The following is a 23237-nucleotide window of genomic DNA, read 5'->3' on the forward strand; positions in this document are numbered from 1 at the left end:
GTTTTACATAGATTTTTCAAGTTTGTAAAAGTAAAATTTATATATTTAGAAACTACATGAAAAGTACTATAAGTCATGAGAATTTTTAATTCAAATAATTTAGAAAAAATGTAAGGAAATCGTGGTCACCACCTCGAAAACTCCCCAAATAATAATAGGTTCACGTAAATTGAAATAGAGGGAGTATAAGTTATAAGGAAATGTATTATCTTATGAATGATAGAAGATGAAATAACTAAACTACGCGGAACTCTAACCAGCTGCAAACGACCCCTAAGCCTTTAGTCAGGGAAGAGTAACTGCCATTTGGATTAGCTTATTTTTAGTGCTTTCAAGTCAAAATAACTTTTAAGCATTATTGTAGTATTTGGGTAAGATAAAAAAATGCTTATAAACCAAAAATTCGCTAAAAGCCATACATTAAAATTCCTAATTTATTACTTTTGGATTATCAGCTGTAAGCTATACCCATCCAATTAGGCTCTAAATCATGTTCGGTTTAGGAAGCGCAAGAGAGCAAAAAATAGTTTATAACAGTGGTGGAGCCAGGAATAACGCTGAGGGCGTTCATTGTGAAGTAAATAATTTTTTTTTCCAAATGAATGGGTGCAGCGAAAAATTTAGATCAACTACGCGATATATAACTCAATCATAAAAACACTTATAACACTACTAAAAAAATTGGATTTTCTGACCTAAAAAAAAGGGCAATTTCCGACCTCATGAAGTCGGTTTTGGGCAAAAACCGACCTCAAAACCGACCTCAGAATTAGGTCGGAAAAGAGTGGGTCGGAAATATTACCGACCTCATAAGGTCGCAAAAAACCGACCTCATGAGGTCGGTAATATTTTTTTAGTCGGCTATTAATTATATAAATTACCGACCTCGTGAGGTCGGTAAATTATATTAATAATATAATGATATTAGTTTACCGACCTCCTGAGGTCGGTAAGTTATATGAATATATATATATATATATATATCGTTTTAGATTTCTGTCATCCTGAGATCGGTATTTCTCAATTTTTGCAAAATATTTGTCGAAACCCGACCTCATGAGGTCGGTAATTTGCTATATGTTGGATAATTGTGCAGAAAACCGACCTCATGAGGTCGGTAATTTGCAATTTCTGGGAAAATGTTCCAGAAAACCGACCTCATGAGGTCGGTAATTAACAGTTTCTGGGTAAATTTTGCCCATAACCGACCTCATGAGGTCAGTATTTTGCAAAAAATATTGTAGCACCTAGCTGTTATTCCAGCTGCCTCCCTGTCAAGATGAAAATAATTTTAATTTCAACTAAAACGAGCCCAAATAGCTGCCAACAATACACCAAACTACTATAAATACATAAAACAATAAGCTACTATTACAACACATATATTACAACCACCAAAACATCAAATTCAATTCGAAATTACTTCAAAGTTGAATAAAAACGTCAATCAAACATTCACAAGAGACATTAATTAAGCTACTTCAACCTTCGCAAACATCAAAACAACATTAAACTACTTCAACATTTGTAAACATCCACAAAACATTAAACTAGTCTACACTAAGGGGATCATGAGGCAATGGAGTGCCGCGTGGTGGAAGACATGGCGACGGGCTTCTATTTCTAATCGCAAGGTTTTCTGGTGGTCTTCGGGGAACCGCTGTCTCGTTAGCCTTCTTTGTTTTCTTACCCCTCTTTTCACCTGCCATCTATACAATAATATATGTAAGTATCGCAAATATAAATTAATAGAAAAGGGACAGTAATCAAGGGCCAAGAACAAGCTATGTAGTATGATAAAAGGGGAAAGGGTCATGGATACTATCACAATAGAGGAAGAAAACCAGCAGACATGGAGTAATATTGGCAGGAGCACTGGTGGCAGACAGGCTAGTCATAATTCATGTAAAAGAACAGGTCGTGGCAGCCTCTGCATAGGTAGATTAATGTAGGGAAGGACAAATAAGGATAAGGCCAATGCATGTGATCAGTTACCATAGCCAAACACAGATTGCAATACATCACAAAACTCAGAAAAAAAGGGGACTGATCATGAGGTCATAAACTAGCAGAGATAATCTGCACACAGAGCAGTCCAAATTCCAAACACATATCAAAGCACTATCCTATCCTCATGTCAAGGTACAGACTGTGGTATGCACATATGGTCAAGCATGAGTCAAGTTAGAGTAACATAAGTATGGTCTGAAATAGGAAAGCTATGACATGGTTTCAGAGGGACAAGATTGGAAAGTAGTGATTAAAGGAGAAATAGGTACAACATCAAGCAAAGCCAAGTAGTGTACAAATAGGCACAAGGTCAAATAGTTTTTTTCAGAAAAAGAGAGCAGAAGAAAGAAAACAATCATAGTGACTGAATTTATGAGCATATGAGGGATCAAAGCATTTTTTTTTAAAAAAGGGAACATGATGTTGTGTATAGGCAGATAGAAAGCATGGCAAAACATTTCTTTTTTAAAAAAACAGTATCATTCTTGTATGGTGTTGAGTCCAGATCAGAGCAAAATGGGGGTGCAAACAGGAGATGCCATAACAGTCAGCTCACATGAAGGCATACATAAGTGTGTACCACATCTAAATGTCATATGAGGGGGGGGGGGGGGGGGAGAGAGAGAGAGAAGAAAAAGGGTTGTACTCAACCATGAATTGGCCAAAACAAGCAATGTACCATCTTCAAATAGTATGAGACAGTTAATTAGTATGCAAATTGGTCAAAAAGAGATTAAGCTTAGCAGAACCTTGTGTAGGTGATTTAAGCAAGATGCAAGTCAAGGATCTTCAAAGAAGGGCAAGTTACTTAGATGAGATTAAGCAGGAAGGGCAAGTTACTTAGATGAGATTAAGCAGGCATAACCAGCAAAGTTAGATGTGCAAGGAGAGGGAAGATCACATAAGCCACATAAAAAGAAGCATAGGCATGTACAAGTCCAAGGCTACACTGTTACTTGATGAGAACAGAATCAGGCATGACATGGTGGGGTTCAAATAAAAGAAAAGTGATTCATGTCATATTGAAAACATAGATAAAATGAATTAGTCATAAATCAAGAGGCATGCTGGATGCACAGGGCTAAATGGGCACAGAGGATGGCACAAACAATGTACAGACATCTTGGATACATATAGACATGAGGGAGAGGAAAAAAGAAAAGGAATAAGAGCTTGTTGGATGGCTGAGGGTAAATACAGGATAAGGATATCCACACAGCACACACACATGTCCCTCAGAGAAAGCTTATCAATAAAAGGAAATTACACACATGGGCAGTAGTATACACATAAGACATCAGTGATCATCTTTCAAATATACACACCAATGCAAGCAGGCCTAGGGGAGAGAACTGAAACAATCAGGAATTTAGACAATATGGATTATTGCAACTGTTTTCAACAGAGACCCAAGTCACCAGTTGCCCTATACCACATTACATAAATCATATAGAGCGCCATTTCAGTCTCATAAGTTCCCTTTGGCTAAAATGGATCCTAGAATGACAAACTGTTTAAAAGATGCCATTTCGGTCCAATAGTTATTATAACCTCTGTAGTATTGAAGAGGTTATGATTCTATTGCCTTATTGTAGGACTCCAATAAAATTTACACCAACGGGACATTTCTTTGCTGAAAAATATGACCCCCCCCTCCCACCTTTTTTTTTAGGTAAAGGTAAGTATGAAAACCCCCTTTAATGCTTACATTTCACCAAACAAAGATAAGATTAGAATAGAAAAGCAAGATTTCAATTCCAAGTATTACTTGATGGTCAGATATCATTAAAAATAAGAAAGGTCCCAAAGAAGATATTTTCGGAAAAGAGAATGGGCCCTAGACAAGTAAGGTGTCCTACTCCAACAGATATTATTCTTGGAACACCTTCAACTTTCCATCCTCGTAATCAAAAGAAAAACACAATCTATTAGACTTTAAGCGAAGTGGTTTAAACTTTTCCACCTTTTTTTTTTCCTCATTACTCAGTGAGTCACCTTCCGAAAGACCCTCGGCTCAATAAAAAGCATAAAAAGAGGTCAGATAATGCTAAGAAATTCAAAGAGATAACACAGATAAAATAGGATAATCAAAGTACAAGAAATAACAGATAATAGCAGAAATCAGAGCACAAGAAATTATACTGCGATAATGCGACTACTAATAAGGAAGGATAACGAGACTATCTACTAAGCCTTCTACCCTAATCTGGGTCCTCCAAACTCAAAAGATAGTAGACAGTAAGAAAAACTTGTTCACCTCAAGAACCAACAAATAAGTGAAATTTAGAGTAGTAAACATACTAGAACTCACCTTTCGTTACTGCTACCAAAGTTCCAGTGGCACAAGCCTACTGAAGATGCAGAAAGAACACTTCTAACAACGACACCAAGTGTAGGATCAGCAAAAAGGGAACACACAGTATGAACAGGATTTCCTGTTAACCCAGTCAAAGATTCCACTGGAACAGTAGTTTGACGCCGATCAAAGTGCAAAACCATGCCATTTTGCAAACACGAAATTAAAAATATGACACATTAGTCAAGAGAAAAAAGAAGAAAAGAGATAGTAACTGTTTTCTTTTCGATAAATAATAATGGCGTTGCTAGACTTGAAAGAGAGACTAACTAATTCAAACAAATAAATGTTCCGACAATACCAACTTGGTTGTCACTTCAGATTTTATGGTGGTCCACTTGACAAATTTTCCGAGCTAACTTAGGTATATATTCACTCATTTTTTGAACATCAGATACTTATAAACTACATAAAAAGACTACAAGTTGTAATTTTCTGCCATGTCAAAATAATGAGAGAATAGATTCAGAATTATTAGTCGAAGATTATTTTGTTGGACTCGCAAAAAACAAAAAGTGGAACCATTTTCCAACAGATGGATTATGTGTTAGGACCTGTAATCCAGCATATATGCTATGCGACATGTTGAGATCCCACGAACATGACCAAGGAACAGCCTGCACATTCCGAATAGATTAAAAAAAAAAGAAGAATCAAATTAACTTTGGCCAATGGCATTAGAAGTCTAGAACAAAAGTGATACTCTATCCATTAGCATCAAACCCATCCTATAACAGAATTAGAAAAATAACAATAGTAACAAAAGGATTATTATCAGGAAGTACACTACTGAGAGTGTAACAGTCGATGATGCAGCAATTGAATCTAGACAATCATAGAAGCAAGGCATTCGGAGGCATGTTATAAAGGCAGTGCTTTTTGCAGCTCAGAAGATGCATCTTTTACCTTGTAAATCTGTTAGAAATTCCATCTCTTTTTTTGAATATCCAAAAGAACCACCTCAATATTTTAAAAAGAGCATTCCTTTTAAAGTTTTAAACATGGAATTGTCTTTGATGATTTATGAAATTCCCCACAGGCTCTTAAAACTTCTTTCAATTACTTTGACAACTTACAGAGATTTAAATATAACTAAAAGCAGCCTTGGACTTGACAAACTCCTAACCTGCCAATGAGACTTGGGAAATTATGCAGAAATGTTTTACTATTTTTTTGATAAAAACAAAAATTTCTTCCTATTTTTCCAAGTAAACTGTCGGTGCCCATCAACATCTAGATGACAGGGAGAAAATGCAACCTCGCCATCCAGACAAATTATGAAGCAGGCAGGAAATATATAACTTTGAAAAATTCAAAAGTCTTTAGTATTACAATCAACAACAAAGATCAGATGGAAAAAAAAAAAAAAAAAACCAGAAACTACAACAGAAATAAGACAAGCAATAATCAGTACTTTGCACATAATTTTCTGCTGCAAAACAATATGACTGAGATTTGTGTTCTATGTATTAGGAGGGTAGGGTAGAACCAAAGCTAATTGCTATTTTAAAGAAAATTGCATTTTGTCAAGTCTCAAGTTGTCATTAAAAGTAGCACTTCCTAAGATTGGCTTCTGATGCTGATAGTGAAGGTCCACCCAAATCTAGTAGTCGCTCTGTAAATTTAACTGTGAAAATAAGGGACCTATGAGGCCTTACCAGTTACCATAAAGTGTGTACAGAGTACAGAATAATTACTCCACAAGAACTCCAATCGACAAACATTCAAACAGAAGGTTTCTCATCCAGAGAGCTTATCAACTAAAATAAAATATCTAATACATTACCGAACAACTCTGCGAGCAATTTTAGCTTTACACAAACTTAAGCAGTGAAAGCAAAAAGACAACTATAAAAGAAAACCTAGAGTTATTACCGGTAAGTCGTATGTCAGAACAGTATGGTTGTTTTCAGCTCGGACAACAGAAATAAAGAAAATGCAATTCTTTTCCAACTTCAGCCCAAGTAACACTACAGATTCATACAATCCCAGTTATCTCCCTTACCCTTTATCCCGAAAAAGTTAGAACAACCCTAAAAGTTAACAAATTTAAGATGAATATCGAAAAAAAAAAAAACATAACTCAATATAGATGAAATACAAGAATTTGACATAAAGCGAGTAAGGAAAACAAAGAGAAGTAACCATTGTTGGAACTGCTACAACCCTAAAGAGAAGAAATAGTATTCAAAATTACAAAAATGGCATTCATCCAAAATTGTATTAAGAAAAGCGTACAGAAAGAAAGAGGGGGTATGTGAGATTACCATCATTTGATGATAACTGGCAATGGCAGCGGCGGTTCTGGGAGTGGACGACGATGACGGTGACTCGCACTGTTGGTGACGTCGATGGTGTATAGGTTTAGAGAGAGAGGGATCTGAAAAACGTGAGAGGGAAAGAGAGAGAAATGAGAAGGGTTTAATTGGAGTTAGTTTTAATTTTATTTGGCTAATAACCGACCTCACGAGGTCGGTATATTTAATTATTTTATTTTTAATTTAAAAGAATACCGACCTCATGAGGTCGGTTTATCAAAAATTATTTTTAAATTATTTTTAATAAACCGACCTCGTGAGGTCAGTATTCATTTAAATTAAAAAAAAATTATAATATTTATCGTTAATTAAATTTCCGACCTAGTGAGGTCGGTACATTATTTTTTAAAATTTTGATACAATATTACCGACCTCATGAGGTCGGTTTATTTAAAAAAAAAAATTGAAAAATAAATATTACAATTTTACCGACCTCATGAGGTCGGTTTTTTGAGGTCTGAAAATCCAGTTTTTTTAGTAGTGTAATAAAACTAAAAATTGTATAAATTAAAACTAACATAAAGAAGTCAACATAAAAAAATCTACTTCTGAAAACATAATCATAATAGTGATACAATTTTATTAGATGAGGTTTCACTTCTTGGAGTATTTTTATAACAGAATTTTTAGAAAAAAATAGCACCAAATCCTTTTCTGCAAGGTACAATCCAGACTTTTGTGGGTAAATAAAAGAAAACATCACGACAATGCTGACTGCGGGATCAGACCCGCAAGCTCTCGCTTGAAAGTGAATACCTTTGCCGCTGGACTGTTGGACACAGTTTTGCTAAGGGTGTTCAAAAGCTTTAATATATACACTATATTCGATAGATGACCTATATACACGGTATAATTTTTCGGCGAAGGGTGTTCGGCTGAACACCCTTGCTCTCATATAGCTCCGCCCTTGATTTATAATCAATTATAATTTGAAATGGACAGATGATATTTCAAAAATTCCCTGTATTTATTTTACTGATGTTATATATTATTTTATTGATATTTTATGAAAAGGTCATGTAAATAAAAGATAGTTGTAACGATAAAACCGATCTCTTAGGATCAGAGGCAGAGGATATTGAGTATATTCGCAGTTGTAACTCATAAGGTAGCCTGAAGTCATTGATGATCTCAATTTTCGCAATAACGAAAATATGGAATGTCATTAGAAATATATAAATAAAAAGAATAAAATAAAAGTAACCACAAGTTACGAGACACGAGTTATTCACATACAATAAACGAACGAATGAATATACCTTGAGTCAAATCTAGGAGGGTTAGTCGACTCTGACGAAACTATATGCAGTATTAATTAATTATAAATTTGAAAATTGTTACTAAAATATTTCCATACACATGAATCAATCAATATGAATAAATTTAAAAAGAAAGAAAGAGGCACTTAAAAGTCACATAACTAATTATGCACTCATCACTCATCACTCATCAGCATTGTAATTATGTTTACTGTTCCTCTTTGGCTCTTTATTGTTTTTATCAAGAGTAACGTGTAACTATAGTCAGTGGGTAAGTATTTATTCACGCTTACTATTTACATCAAATTATATTAACTATTTATGATTAGATAATTTAATAAAGTGAGAATATTAATATTATTAACTTGTATAGATTAACTTTAGCTTGTATATATTAACTTATTACCAAACACATATCACATTTATTAATGTGATGTAAATATCAGATACATATAAATTTTTACCCTAAATGATGATGGGAGACCAAGAAAAGCATTGTAATCCGAATTTTATTTCCTCTTTCAGTTCCTCACATTAATGTACGTAGGTCTTAAACCCGAACAAATTTTTACCCGAAATGATGATGGGAGACCAAGAAAATCATGGTACAAATCCGAATTTTATTTCCTCTTTCAGTTCCTCACATTAATGTACGTAGTTCTTAAACCCGAATAAAAGAAAAGAGTTGAAAATTTGTGATAGGTTGATAACTTGTCATTCCATATTGAATACTTATAATATAGCCTCAACTATGTGTATTAAAATATTATGCACCCAAATACAATATTACGATATTGAACATTCATACAACGGACCACTAATAACTTAAGATTGAATGTAGTAATTGTAGTTGTGTAGTAAGCTCATGTATAAAGCAATTACATCAGTGCAAAATGTATACTTTGTATAGCATGAGGATAGCAAATTTTGCTATATGTAGATGAATATCTAAAAATCTCTAATATCTAACTAGTCCAATTTTTGCATAATTCAAACTAAAACTGTTATATTTTTATTTAACAATGTAACAAGTTCAAATTTCACTTGTATTCTGACCATTATCGTTTAGGTAAGCATTCTTCACTATTAATTGTGTGAAACACATATGCAAAAGTAAAGTTAGGCGGACAGGAAAAATATTCTATTTATTTGATCATCAAGTTCAAACTGGATACAAGAAAAAATAGAAAAAAAAATCAGTAATAAAGTGAATAATTTTTAGATTTGGGAGGTAATCGCAAGTTCAAAGAAGATACAAGAAAATAAGAGAAAAAGGTCAATAATAATGTTAATTTTTTTTATTTTTTTTTTTTGTTTTTTAAGATTTGGGAGGTGATAGTTACGTTGATTAATCAACCAAACGTGTCCGTATTAGTTAAGGCACCTAGTCTATACATTAAAAAATGTCAAAACAGCAGGGCCATTCAGCAAGGATGGTCCAAACTCCACCAATTTTGGGAAAGATAAACTTTAATATTAGTATAAAGTCAAAAAATAAGAAAATAAATCTCATTAAGAAGATAGCTTGAAACTTTTTTTTATATGAAAGGGCCACATTTACGCGTGTTGAAAATCTTGTTATTATGCAGCTCATTATGGCCAACCATGACTCAATTGTGAGGTCATATTTCACCGCCCATTTCAATGTGAGTACCGGACACCGATATGAAACCAAAAAAAGAAAATAACGTGCATTTTCACTTCATTTATTTGACCATAAAAAATACAACTAGCGCTATAATTTATGGATGGTTATATTAGTTCACTAGTGAAATGGTTCGTGCTTGTCTTCATAAAAAGTCTTACTAATAAATACGTGAAACATTTCTTTTCTAACTCATCGAACAATTTTGTTAATATTTCTAAAATCTTAATATAAGCGAATGAATTAATTTACTTACTTCACTCACAAATTAAATTACATTGACTCATTTTAAATGAAACATTTAGAACAATTTAGCAAATTTTGAAACAAAATGTGTTGCTGAAATTCTTATGGTGATCATCCCGATTAATTTGTGGCTAAGGCAAGCCTTGTGACTGAAATCTTGGCGATTCATCAGGATTTGTCACTAAAACCTTGATCATGGCCATAACTTGTTGTTAAGGAAGTCTTGCGTAATATCTAATATAAAAACCCGAGACATAGAAAGAACACTCATCTTGTCACAATATTAGAAAAAGAAAAATATTAGAAGAAAATACTCACTCGTGCATTAAATATTATCAATGAAAATTGTCTAGTGAACACATTAGCTTTTCGCATTTGAAGAGTCACAAGAAAAAGCAACAGTTGATTAACACTGAAGTAACACTTACGTGTTTTTTTTTTTTTTTTTTTTTTGAGATATGAAATTAAGATGATTTGGAGGAACAACGGTTGATTCCGTCAGCCTTTTCATTCAATCTTCTCTCTTATTTCTCTTTAAAAAGAGTTTCTTTTTGTCTCGTTAAATCTCGACAAACACATCTTTTGCGATTCTAAAGCTTGTTGTCACTCAAAATTAAGAGTGTATAGATATCATCTCATCTCCTCATATCCAGCAAGAAGGAAAGTCTAGATTCTTATCTAAGCATATCTAATGTTTTAAAGGTTAAGGGCAAAAAAAGCTAAAAATGGTAGAACTTTTAAAAGAAACTATGAAGCAAATTATCAGAATCTTTAGTTATTGTTCTCAATCGCTTGAATTTTCACACTTCAGTGACAATTTTCTTCCACCATATGCAGCAAAATTTATCTTATGCTCTTTAAGGGAGCAATATAATCTAGCATCTCTTTTTATTTTTTTGAGTCTCATGTTCTCCAGATCATGAAAAAAACAGGTCTCATGTTGTCGAGACTCTAAAAATTATAAACATTTATATCCTAAAACTCAAACCTCTTAATTCTCACCATCAATGCATGTCTACAGTTACAATGAGGGGATAGAAAAGGGTGGATTAGTAACATATGTGATAATTGAGGCATTTAAATCTCTTCCTTCTCCATATACTCACTTTGCGCAATGATCACATAAAACTATTAATATAGATTATCCAGCTTAAAATTCAATGCTGACATATCCTTAACTGCAGATTAAATAAATAATAATGACGTGGAAGAGAAAATATATAGACCAAAGAAGAGAGAAAAATGTCAAAAAAAAAAAAAGGAGAAAAAAGATAAATATGATTCTAAGCCATAGAGAGCTGCCACATTACCTTGTCTATGCCTAGCTTTTTATTATATATAGATATAGATTTAGCTATTTTGTGTCAACAAGGATTTCCATAATAAAATAATGGAGCTTTGTTATAATTAAGAACATATTAGACCCACCGTCTTATCCTTAAATTAACGATAATTAAGGTTTTGGTTGGTATAGATGTGACAGCTCCTCCACCTAAATCATGTTTAGGGACCTAGCTTTGTTCTCTAAATATGAACAGTTGATGAATCATTAAAATGTAATAGTCGTTTAATAAAAGTAAATAATGTGTAATAGGGTCAATTTGCGACCAAACCCTTTTTGATTCTCGTTAAATATTAAAACTTATGTAATGGGATGTAGGTTTAATTTGTTGAACTACAGAAAAAGACAACAAAAAATAACAAAAGATATCTATGCAAAGATCTTACAATAGATTATGTTCTATTTAGGTTAATCTTGTTGAGTAAATCAAATCCTTATGTGTTTAAAAAGTTTCATCTTTTTGCCATAGAAATATATTCGTTCTCAATTCTATACTCATGTAAATGATAGAAAAAGCCTTTGTATATATGAGGATTTTGGTGTCTAGAAACATGGGAAAAATAAAGAGAAGGGATCCCTTTTTTTTTTTTTTTTTTTTAAATCTTTTTTTCTTTTCTTGTATGTCAATAAGAATAGGATGTTGGGCTAAATACATAAACTTTAAAGATGAGTGTAGTGTGAATTGGAAAATTGTGGGAAAATAAAATGGAGGGAAATGAAATTCAAATAAACTTCATTTTGCAAAGGCACTTTGTCCCTCATTGGTGGGAGAAAACACTTTTTGTGTGCTTATATATAGAATCACCTCTTCTATCACTTAAAGAGTTGAGAAAAGGGACTCTCCTCGCGCCGTCATCGTCGTCGCTCGGATTCGGATGATCTGATTGATTGATAATAATTTTTGCGCAGAATGTTAATTAATAAAATTCGTTTATTCCCAATGGTAATAACTGGTATTACCGAATAGACACAACACCTGTTGAACATGTATTTCCGCACCTGTTCATGCCCAAATTTCTGGCTATAAATTCCAAGGCTTCTCTGATCTTCTGCATTCTGCATATTTTTCAAACCCAAAACCTTGGCAATTGTGAGGGGAGTGGGAGAAATTAATCCATTAACCTTGGCAACTGTGAGAGGATTAGATTTCTTAAGGACACACAAGAAACTTGTGGGATTGGAAATTTTCCGTTTCATCTAATTTCTGTCTTTAACGTTTTGATGGTCTTTACAAAACAGAAACTGATTTTAGGAAATTACTGGAAAGTTACTGATTTTCGAAAATTTCTGATTTTAGTAAATTACTCGTAACTTACTGGTTTCAGTAAATTACTGCTTTGAACACTTAGAGATAACAAGCTTAAGAAATCTAATCGTATTGTTTAATCTTTTGTGTTCTGTTTGTGTTGGAGACTAAAATCTTCGAATTTTGTACTCCGCTTTTGAGATTAAAGTTTTCGTAACTTTATACTCATTTGTCCACTAGATTTGAAGAATATAAAAACTTCATCGAATAATTAACGTTTGGCTTTCAGTTCGAAGATATAAAAACTTCACTGATTTATTAACGTTTGGCTTTTGGTTTGAAGATATAAAACCTTCACCGATTTTGTTAATTATGTTTGTGTTTGTGGACGAAATTTGTGACCAAACTCCAAATCGGAATGCTACTGCTACTGCCACACTAATCCCGCGGTTGGCTCTACAAGAAATGCTGGCTCATCTAGTCGGGCTGCCCTGGCACCGGCTCTGGCAGAGAAGCCCGAAAATTTTAGTGGGATTGATTTCAAAAGATGGCAGCAAAAGATGTTCTTTTACTTGGCGAGCTTAAGTCTACAAAAGTACATTAAGGAAGAAGTTCCGGTTCTACCCGAATCAACTCCTGAAAATAAACTTTTCATTGTGATCGAGGCTTGAAAGCACTCGGATTTTTTGTGTAAGAACTATATACTTAGCAGACTGGAGGATGATCTTTACCACGTCTATACTAATGTGGGAACTTCGAAAGAACTATGGGATGCGTTGGAAAAGAAATATAAAATTGAAGATGCTGCATTGAAAAAAATTATAGTTGCCAAGTTCCTGGACTACAAAATGGTAGACGACTAGTCTGTTGTTACTCAAGTTCAAGAGTTGCAGGTTATCATCCACGATCTCCCTGTTGAAGATCTAAGTCTAATTAATTCTTCAGTCGCAAGTACTAAGCATGCTATTACTTACATATTATTTGTTGTAGGTTTGGTGATTAGTGGCGTGTTTTAAGTTGCGGCAGTAATAGAGAAATTGCCTCCTTTATTTAAGGACTTCAAAAAATACTTGAAACACAAACGAAAAGAGATGATGCTGGAAGATCTCATCATTTGGTTGAGAATCGAGGAAGATAACATGGCAGCAGAAAATAAGGCCAAAAGGAGATCAGCAATAGAGGGAGCACATATTGTTGAAACTGCTTAAATGAATCCGAAAAAAGAGGAAAAGGCGTTAGGACCAAGGAACTATCCCAACAAGAAGAAATTCAAGGGAAATTGCCATAATTGTGGGAAAAATCGGACACAAAGCTGCAGATTGTCATGCTCCGAAGAAGGAAAAGAAAAAGGGTCAAGCTAATATGATTGAAACAAATGAGGAAGTTGATGACTTGTGCGCTATGTTGTCTGAGTGCAACCTAGTGGAAAATCCTAAAGAGTGGTGGATTGATTCTGGCGCCACTCGTCATATTTGTGATTTTAGAGAAGCATTCGCTTCATATGCTCCCGCGAAACCCGACCAGACCATTTTTATGGGAAATTCTGCAACGACCAATATTGAAGGTTATGGAAAGATATTTCTAAAAATGACTTCTGGCAAGGTGGTGACTCTCAACAACATCTATCGTGTTCTTGAAATTAGAAAAAAATTAGTCTCTACCAGACTTCTAGCGAAGAACAATTTTAAGTGTGTGTATGTTTCAGACAAAGTTGTAATAAGTAAGAACGAGATGTACATAGGAAAAAGTTACCTTAAAGAGGGCCTTTTCAAACTGAATGTAATGGTCATTGATAATAATAAAATTTCAGCTTCGTCTTACTTACTTGAATCAAATGATTTATAGCATTACCGTTTAGGACATGTCAATTATAAAACCTTGTGAAAAATGATTAATTTGGATGTATTGCCTAAATTTGAATGCGATAATTTAAAATGTCAAATATGTGTGGAATCTAAGTATGCTAAATTTCCTTACAAGTCAATCGAAAGGAATTCAAATCCTTTAGACTTAATTCACACAGATATATGTGACAAGAAGTCAACTCCATCTCGCGGTGGAAAGAAGTATTTCATTACTTTTATTGACAACAACACTCGTTATTGGTATGTTTATTTACTTAATAGTAAAGATGAAGCAATTGATGCATTCAGGCAATACAAAAGTGAAGTTGAGACTCAACTTTACAAAAAGATTAAAATGATAAGGAGTGATAGGGGCGGCGAATATGAATCTCCTTTTAAAGAAATTTGTTTGAAATATGACATTATTCATCAAACAACTGCCTCTTACTCTCCACAATCCAATGGGGTTGCAGAAAGAAAAAATAGAATATTAAAGGAGATGATGAATGCCTTGCTGTTAAGTTCTGGTTTACCCCAGAACTTGTGGGGGAAAGCTATTCTTACGGCTAATGGAATACATAATCGAATTCCCATACCAAAACACAATTCATTCCATATGAGAGATGGAAAGGAAGAAATTCAAGCTTAAAACACTTCAAAGTGTAGGGGTGTCTAGCTAAGATACAAGTTTCTAAACCCAAAAGGGTAAAAATAGGACCGAAAATCGTAGATTGTGTTTTCATAGGATATGCCATCAATAGAAAAGCGTATCAGTTTTTGGCTCACAAATCCGAAAAGCATATCAGTTTCTGGCTCACAAATCCGAAAATCTCGACATTCGTGTTAATAAGGTAATGGAATCAGATAATGCAAAATTTTTCAAAAATATTTATCCGTATAAAGAGAAGTGTGAGTCGTCTAGCGAAAGATCTAAACGACCTCGGGAAGAGACAAAGAAAAGTACTCCTAATGAGGAGAACCTAAGACGTAGCAAATGTCAAAGGACATCTACTTCCTTTGGTCCAGACTTTTTGACATTCTTAGTGGAAAAAGAGCCTCAAACTTTTAAGGAAGCAATGTCTTTTTCAGAAGCACAATATTGGAAAAAGGCAGTTAATAGTGAAATTGAATCCATTTTAAGCAACCATACTTGGGAGTTGGTTGAAATTCCTCCAGGGAACAAACCTTTAGGTTCCAAATGAATTTTCAAAAGAAAAATGAAAGATGATGGCACTATTGACAAATATAAAGCAAGACTTGTTGTCAAAGGTTTAACAATGAGAATCCCTTGATTATTTTGACATATACTGGCCGGTAACGAGAATTATATTTATTCGGGTGTTAATAGCATTGGCCGCCGTGTATGGCCTTCAAGTTCATCAAATGGATGTTAAAACCACATTCTTAAATGGAAATTTGGAGGAATAAATTTACATGGAACAATCTAAAGGATTGGTGGTTCCTAGAAAAGAAAATAAGGTGTGCATACTTGTTAAGTCACTTTATGGACTTAACAAGCACCGAAACAATGGCATCCAAAATTCGATCAAACAATATTGTCAAATGGATTTAAGATTAATGAGTGTGATAAATGTGTCTACATTAAGAACACTCCAAATAATGTGTTCATTGTTTGTTGGTATGTTGATGACATGCTAATAATGAGTAAAGACATTGCCGACATAAATGCTATTAAGGGTATTCTTGCTAGTAAGTTTGATATGAAAGACTTAGGAGTTGCCAATTTGATTCTAGGAATTAAAACCCATAGGACTCCTCAAGGACTAGCATTGTCTCAATCTCATTACATCAAAATGGTACTTGAAAGTTCAAACATTTGGACTTCAAGGTAACATGAACTCCATGATTTAAACCATAATTTTTTGAGAAATAAAGGTCAAAGCAAGTCTCAATTGGAATATGCTCGAGTGTTGGGAAGTTTGATATACATCATGAATAATACACGACCAGATATAACTTGTGTGATGAGTAAATTAAGCCGATACACAAGTAATCCTGACCAAACTCATTGGATAGCAATGAAACGAATTTTGGGGTATTTATAATACACACAAGACTTGGCTTTCCTCTATAATTCGTATCCCGTAGTAATAGAGGGATATTGTGATGCAAATTGGATCACCGGATCAGCTGAAACTAAGTCCACATGTAGATACGTTTTTACCATTGGTGGAGGAGTAGTGTCTTGGAAGTCATCCAAACAAACGTGTATTGCCCGCTCTACAATGGAGTCTGAGTTTTAGCTTTAGTTAAAGCCGGTGAAGAAGCTGAATGACTCTGGAATTTCTTGGAAGATATTCCATTTTGTCCCAAACCTTTGGCACCTATATGCGTACATTGCGACAGTCAAGCAGAAATAGGAAGGGCTGGGACCGTTATGTATCACGGCAAATCTCGTCACATACGATGAAGACATAATACCGTTAGACAACTACTCTCTAGTGAAATTATCACAATTGACTATGTAAGGTAAAAGGATAATGTGTCGTATCCACATACAAAAGACCTAGCTAGAGAGGCGGTTGAGAAATCATCAAAGGGAATGGGACTATGGCCGAGGACAAGTCAACATGGCGGTAACTCTACCTAGAAAATTGGAGATCCCAAGATCTAGGTTCAAGGAGATCAAATAAAGTTATGATTTATAGTTCAACATTGTCAAACAAACTTTTGGCCCATTCTCATGATGAAGGCAATGTTCAGTACCAAGGATAAAGCATTAAGGCTTTTAATGGTTTCTAAGTTTGATATAGGGTATATCAAATTGAGTTTCTAAAGGATTACACGTGTAGAAATCACCTATGTAAGTATGAAGTGTAAGCCGCTTCAAGGAGAATTCTATGAAGCCAATTCTCTACGCACTTACGAGACCAAGCGCGGTGCATGCCTGAAACGAACACAATAATGAGAACCAAAGATGGTTAAAGGGTTGATTGTGTGACATGTCGTTGTCTAGGTATACATCAAAGTTCGACGGTTCAAAGATATCAAATCTACCGATTGATTGAGTGTATCCGACATGTGTTTACTATGGAAAGTTCAAAGGGAAACCTACTTATCTTGATGCGATTAATCCTTGCTTGAAAATCACACAAGTTTTTTCATGCATCATTAGCCATTCCCCATTCATGTGGGGGATTGTTGGGCTTTAAATACATACGCTTTAAAGATGAGTGTAGTGTGAATTGGGAAATAGTGGGAAAATAAAATGCAAGGAAATGAAATTCAAATAAATTTCATTTTGGAAAAGGCACTTTGTGGCATTTTGTCCCTCATTGGTTTGGGGAGAGCACTTCTTGTGTGTTTATATATAGAATCACCTCTTCTAGTTCTTAAAGAGTTGAGAAGAGGGACTCCCCTCGTGCCGTCGTCGTCGCTCGGCTCGGCTTCAGCTTCGGATTCGGATGATCTGATTGATTGATAATCTTTTTGGACCAAATTTATTTATTTTCCCTTAATAATAATTTTTGCGTGGAGTTTTAATTAATAAAATTTGTGGACTTGTTTATTCCCAACGGTAATAGCTGGTATTATCGAACAGACACAACACCTGATGAACAAGTATTTCCGCACCTATTCATACCCAAATTTCTTGCTATAAATTCCGAGGCTTCACCTCAATTTTGACACACTGAAATTTTTTGAACAACTAGAACTTTGCGTTTTTTCTCCCCTCTTTGATCTTCTGCATTCTGCATATTTTTCAAACAAAAAACGTAAGTGTCCAATGTGCTTTGCTCCTGCCATTTGATCAGTTCGCCGAAGTTTTGCAATTTGCGTTGCCGCTATTGCAGAATAGTTTTCCGTTCTATCCTAGGAGAAATTAATCCATTAACCTTGGCAACTGTGAGGGGATTAGATTTCTTAAGGACACACAAGAAACTTGTGGGTTGAAAAATTGTCTGTTTCATCTAATTTGTGTCTTCAACGTTTTCTTGGTTTTTACAAAACATAAACTGGTTTTAGGAAATTACTGGAATGTTATTGATTTTCGAAATTTTTTGGTTTTAGTAAATTACTTGTAACTTACTGGTTTCAGTAAATTACTGCTTTGAGCACTTAGAGATAACAAAGGACATGTTCAGTAGTTACGAGAACTAAAAGATGTAGAACAATGGCAAAGAGTGTTCGACCAGATGCTAAGTTTGAAGAGGATATATTTATACTAGAGCTCAAATACATTATCATAAAGAACTATAAATAATGCATTAATTTCTGTTTCATGTTATGTGAATGTATTACTATTTGGGGAGTTAAATAGTTTTTTTTAGTATAATTTTTTTATTTTTTAAAAATATTGAATCATTAATTATGTTGTCTTGTAGTACTTTTTGTATAGTTTTCAAATACTTAAATTTTATTTTAAAATATTTGAAGAATCTATACCGAATTCATAGTAAAATGAAGTGTTTATACTCTCGTACTCCGAACTCCTTCACATAAATTAGAACATGGGAAGTAAGTAAATTTGAATACAAATGAAAATGTTAATGAAAATAAAAACATCAATAAAACCAAAAATAAAAATTTTCAGATTCCCTTTGTCTGTACTAGTTTTAAGTTGGTTACTCGATGCCCGAGAAAGGCCCTGAAGGAACCGTTCTCGGTCCATCCCTCAGCCGGCATTCGATGCCCTCTGCACACCGCACCAAAACTTTAGAACATGGTGGTGTAGTGGAATGAATACTGGCTCATGTGTGCCATGAGCTCACGACCTGTCCAAAGATCTAACTACGAACTATATAACTGCAACAACTTAAATATACGATATTGGAGTTGGAATACCGCGGTTGCTAGTAGGGGATAGGAGGGAGATGCATGGAGGCCCAACCGCACTGCTCCCCCTGTGTTTAAACAAGTTCTCGGGTCATTCTACGCTCTTTTGATTTTTGCACTGCATCGCATGCATGTTACGAATCCGAGTACGTACACGTGTAGAGGTGCATTGACACGTGATTTGGTGTATTGTGCATGATGCACAATGCATGAACACATATACACATTAACTTCACCTCAATTTGGTCGTATCCGGACTTTCCCTGTTAATCATTATTATGATCCCGAAGGCCAACGTAATAGAACCGAAAGGCTCAAAATCTTGAATCTATTTGAGATTCAAACTTTAGTCACTAGGTTGTTCTTTTGAGTAACATGCAGACTCAAGGGACAATATGGTAAGTTGGCCTTAAGACACTATTGGGCCATATATCTCCGTGCAGATACATTTTGATCCACTTATGAAAGGCTTGTCCATTAACACGCAATATCTTGATTATTGATATTTGGTATAGTACAAGGTTTGGCCTAAAAGGGGTAAAAGTCACACCACCTTGGAGAATTTCTCACAAATATATATAAACACAAATATGTTTGCTTCAAGGGACCATCATATCATGTTCATTTGAATTCAAGAAATAATGTTGTCCCTCTGCAAGAAGTCATCAATCACCAAAAGAGTCAAAAACTAAAAATTGAAAAAGAAGAAAAAATAAGTTTGCAGATATTCAAAGAAAACGCAGACAACTAAGGCAGTACACTTCACTGTACCAAGAAACATGCCTCATAAAAGGTTTAAACTATTTATTGCACAATAAAGACACCAACCATCAGATTTCTGGACTTCATAGCCTTAAGCACATATTTTTTCCCTCTTTTTAATTCTTATCTATTGCGTTAAAATTATTTGTCTCATTTATACTACGTTACCATTTAGATAACTAACTGTTAGTATTTTGTAGATCCTCCTTCAAACATTATATGGCTATACGAATTTTGCGACTTACGGTTTTATACATGTCATAACATCATTTGTATGGGCTATAAAAGATTATCATTAAGGAGTAAAATTAAAATGAATAGCCTCAAATCAAATTGTTTCTATATTTAGAAAGCTGTTTTTGTTTTCCTTGAAATGGAATAAAAAAAATGCTGCCACATAAATTGAAAATGAGGGAGTAGTAGTTTATACTTTCTTTATGCATGTAATACTTTTTTGAAAAAAATATGTCCATATTGTTTTTAAACAAACTAGAGTAGCAATACACGTAATCAGATTGAAACGAAGAAGTTTGACGTAAGAAGTTGGACATGTAACTACATCATTCATTTACGGATGTAGGCATTAGAGCTTTAGTAAGACTTTTACATACTCCCCGTCCCAATTTATATGATATAATTTGATTGGTCACGGGGTTTAAAAAATAAAGGAAGACTTTTGAATCTTGTGGTCTAAAATAAGTCAAAGATATTTGTGTGGTTGTAGACCATCTCATTACGCGTAATAGGTAAAGTTTAAAGTTAAATTGTTGGCAAATAAGGAAATATATCATTCTTTTTGGGACAGACTAAAACAGAAAGTGTATCACGTAAATTGGGACAAAGGGAGTATATCTTAGGTTATGTCTTAGTTTTAAGAAATTTTTTCGCAAGGCAAAAAATGATATCTTCCTTTTTATTCTCGTGAAATATTTTACTGTTGATATTGGCCAACACAACCCTCTTAAAAGGTATAGTTATTTGGAGAATAGAATGTTGATAAACGAGATAGCCAACAAAGAAGATTGGCTGGATCGGAACTTGGATGATCACACGAACTAATATCCTCTTTGGTCAAGCTTCTTGAAATTGTTAATTTTTTTTATTTTTTTTCAAAACAAAACAGTTTTTTAGAGATAAGTCTTGAATAACAAAATAAACGAGAAACATCCCGTACTGCCAATCTAGAGTCCCTTTCATGCACACAGACACTACTTTTATACTTCACAATATGTAAGTCTAATCCACATCTTTTGCAATGTGGGTGGTAGAAATATACTAAGGTCCCATTATCAACTGCATATTATATATATTTGTCCAGGTACATATAATATATATATATATACACACACACAATATATGAGATTGTAAAATGGAATTTAAATGAATGAGGTATTTGAAGAAGAAAAATGAGTATTAAGAATTTTTGGTGCGACCTTGTGTCTCAACTCTCAAGTCATCTCTGGTGTAGTCTTCTAGTGAGACAATATCATGTGCACTTTGCTGTGAAAGCCAGTCCACAATATAAATATTTAATTTTAGACCCCCATAATACGTCTCTGTTTTTTCCCAAAAGGATACATAAATACAAATAGTACTGTACTAAACTTTTTGCCTCTCTACACTTTCAGAAACTAAATGTCTCGCATGCATTTAATTCCTTCCTATCTCAAACATAGAACAAAGTGGACCACAGGCAACATGAGAACTTCCTTTCTAAAATGCCAAGTATAAATAAAACAAGTGATAGGTTATAAGAAGAGCATAGCATACAATAAATTAAAAAAAGCTCATATTTTATGGCTGATTTAGTTTTCTAATTAACCACTGGTAAAACCCATACAAATATGTGGATCTAAGATATATACATACTGACATACACACCAATCAACACGTTAACTTAGGGCCGTTTATCCATGAGAATTATTCACTTTTTTACGGAATATTTTTTCACTTTATGGTGCTTGGCCATAAAAATTACAATTTTTTTTTTTTGAAAAACAACCAAAACTTGTTTTTCGCTTTATTTTATTCACTTTTTTTCACTTTCAATACATTCAAACAACCAAAAATTCTTTGCAAAAACTATAGCCAAACATAACTCCATCTTCAACTCCAACTCCAAAATACCAAATAAAGTGAAAAATATTTGATTTTCATGGCCAAATGCCTACTTAGACTACGTTCTTGGTTATTAATTGACACTTACTATAGAGATTTGCATTTAAGTAACTTAGGTGATATTAATAAGACAAACTTACATAAATAACTACCTTTTAATGCTTGCTTTCAATCCGTCGCTATTTTTTTGTTATATACAATTCGTAGCTACATTAAGGCATTTTTGCTGTATTTTACTGTATTTCAGTGTATTTGAATACACTGTTCAGTTGTATCCAACCTTATCTGATGCCACATCTATTTGGCTGTATTTAGATACAAGCAACCTTAATTTCTCTGAACACAAGTGTATTCAAAATGATGCATTTAAGTAAATTTAAATACATGACGAGGCTGCATATTTTAGCGTGTTTATATATTGATGTATCATTTTGTTTTGGGTGTAGTTGAATGTATTCGACTGCATTTCAACAAAATTTCAGATGTAAAATTTCAAATACACGACATTTACTCAAAAAATTGTATACAAACATATATATATATATAGGGAAAATACATAACCCCCCCCCCCCCCCCAACGTATACTCAGATTAATTATGACGCACCCAACCTTTGCGGGCGACCTATTACCCCCCTGGTCTTATTTTTTCTGTATTTTTGTACTTTTTTCGGTTGACATGACACAATAAAAATTTGATGCCCAGTTGCACAGTGGAGAGTGTTGCACACTCTCCGCCACATTGGCGCCACGTCACTGCCACGTCGTCGTCTTCTTCTTCTTCTTCTTCATTTCAAGAAATCAATTAACCCATTTTCCTCCATTAACACACACATATTCAATTTCATCATCAATCATAAAAAGCTTATTTTCAAGAAATCAACCAACCCATATTATTCCTCCATTAACACACACACATTCAACCCATTTTCTTCCTCCATTAACATACATACATTCAACCCATTTTCTTCCTCCATTAACACACACACATTCAACCCATTTTCTTTTTTTTCCAATTCATCAAAATCATTATTTGCAAGATTTAACCCGCAAAGGTTGGGTGCATTTTTTTTATGTTTTTTTTTTTTTTATATATATAGATCATTCAAACAACACATACAATCAAATACATCTAGTTTGTGCCCAAAATACTATCAGCCAATGACTGTATTTGGATGTATTTCAACAAAACTTCAGATGCAAAATTATAACACTGTATTTACTCAAAAAATTGTATACAAACATACGTACATAGATCATTCAACCAACGGTCAAATACATCTGGTTTGCCCCAAA

General features: G+C 34.0%; 1 long non-coding RNA gene across 1 annotated transcript; it reads right to left on the bottom strand.

The window, feature by feature from the left end:
* Positions 1-1345: 1345 nt before the first annotated feature.
* Positions 1346-4465, bottom strand: LOC132602337 (uncharacterized). Its single transcript, XR_009567739.1, has 2 exons — positions 4322-4465; positions 1346-1709 (listed from the first exon to the last, which is right to left on the bottom strand). It is a non-coding gene; the product is annotated as an uncharacterized LOC132602337 (long non-coding RNA).
* Positions 4466-23237: the final 18772 nt, after the last annotated feature.

The sequence above is a fragment of the Lycium barbarum genome, chromosome 7, assembly GCF_019175385.1.
Source record: "Lycium barbarum isolate Lr01 chromosome 7, ASM1917538v2, whole genome shotgun sequence".
Taxonomy (NCBI): domain Eukaryota; kingdom Viridiplantae; phylum Streptophyta; class Magnoliopsida; order Solanales; family Solanaceae; genus Lycium; species Lycium barbarum.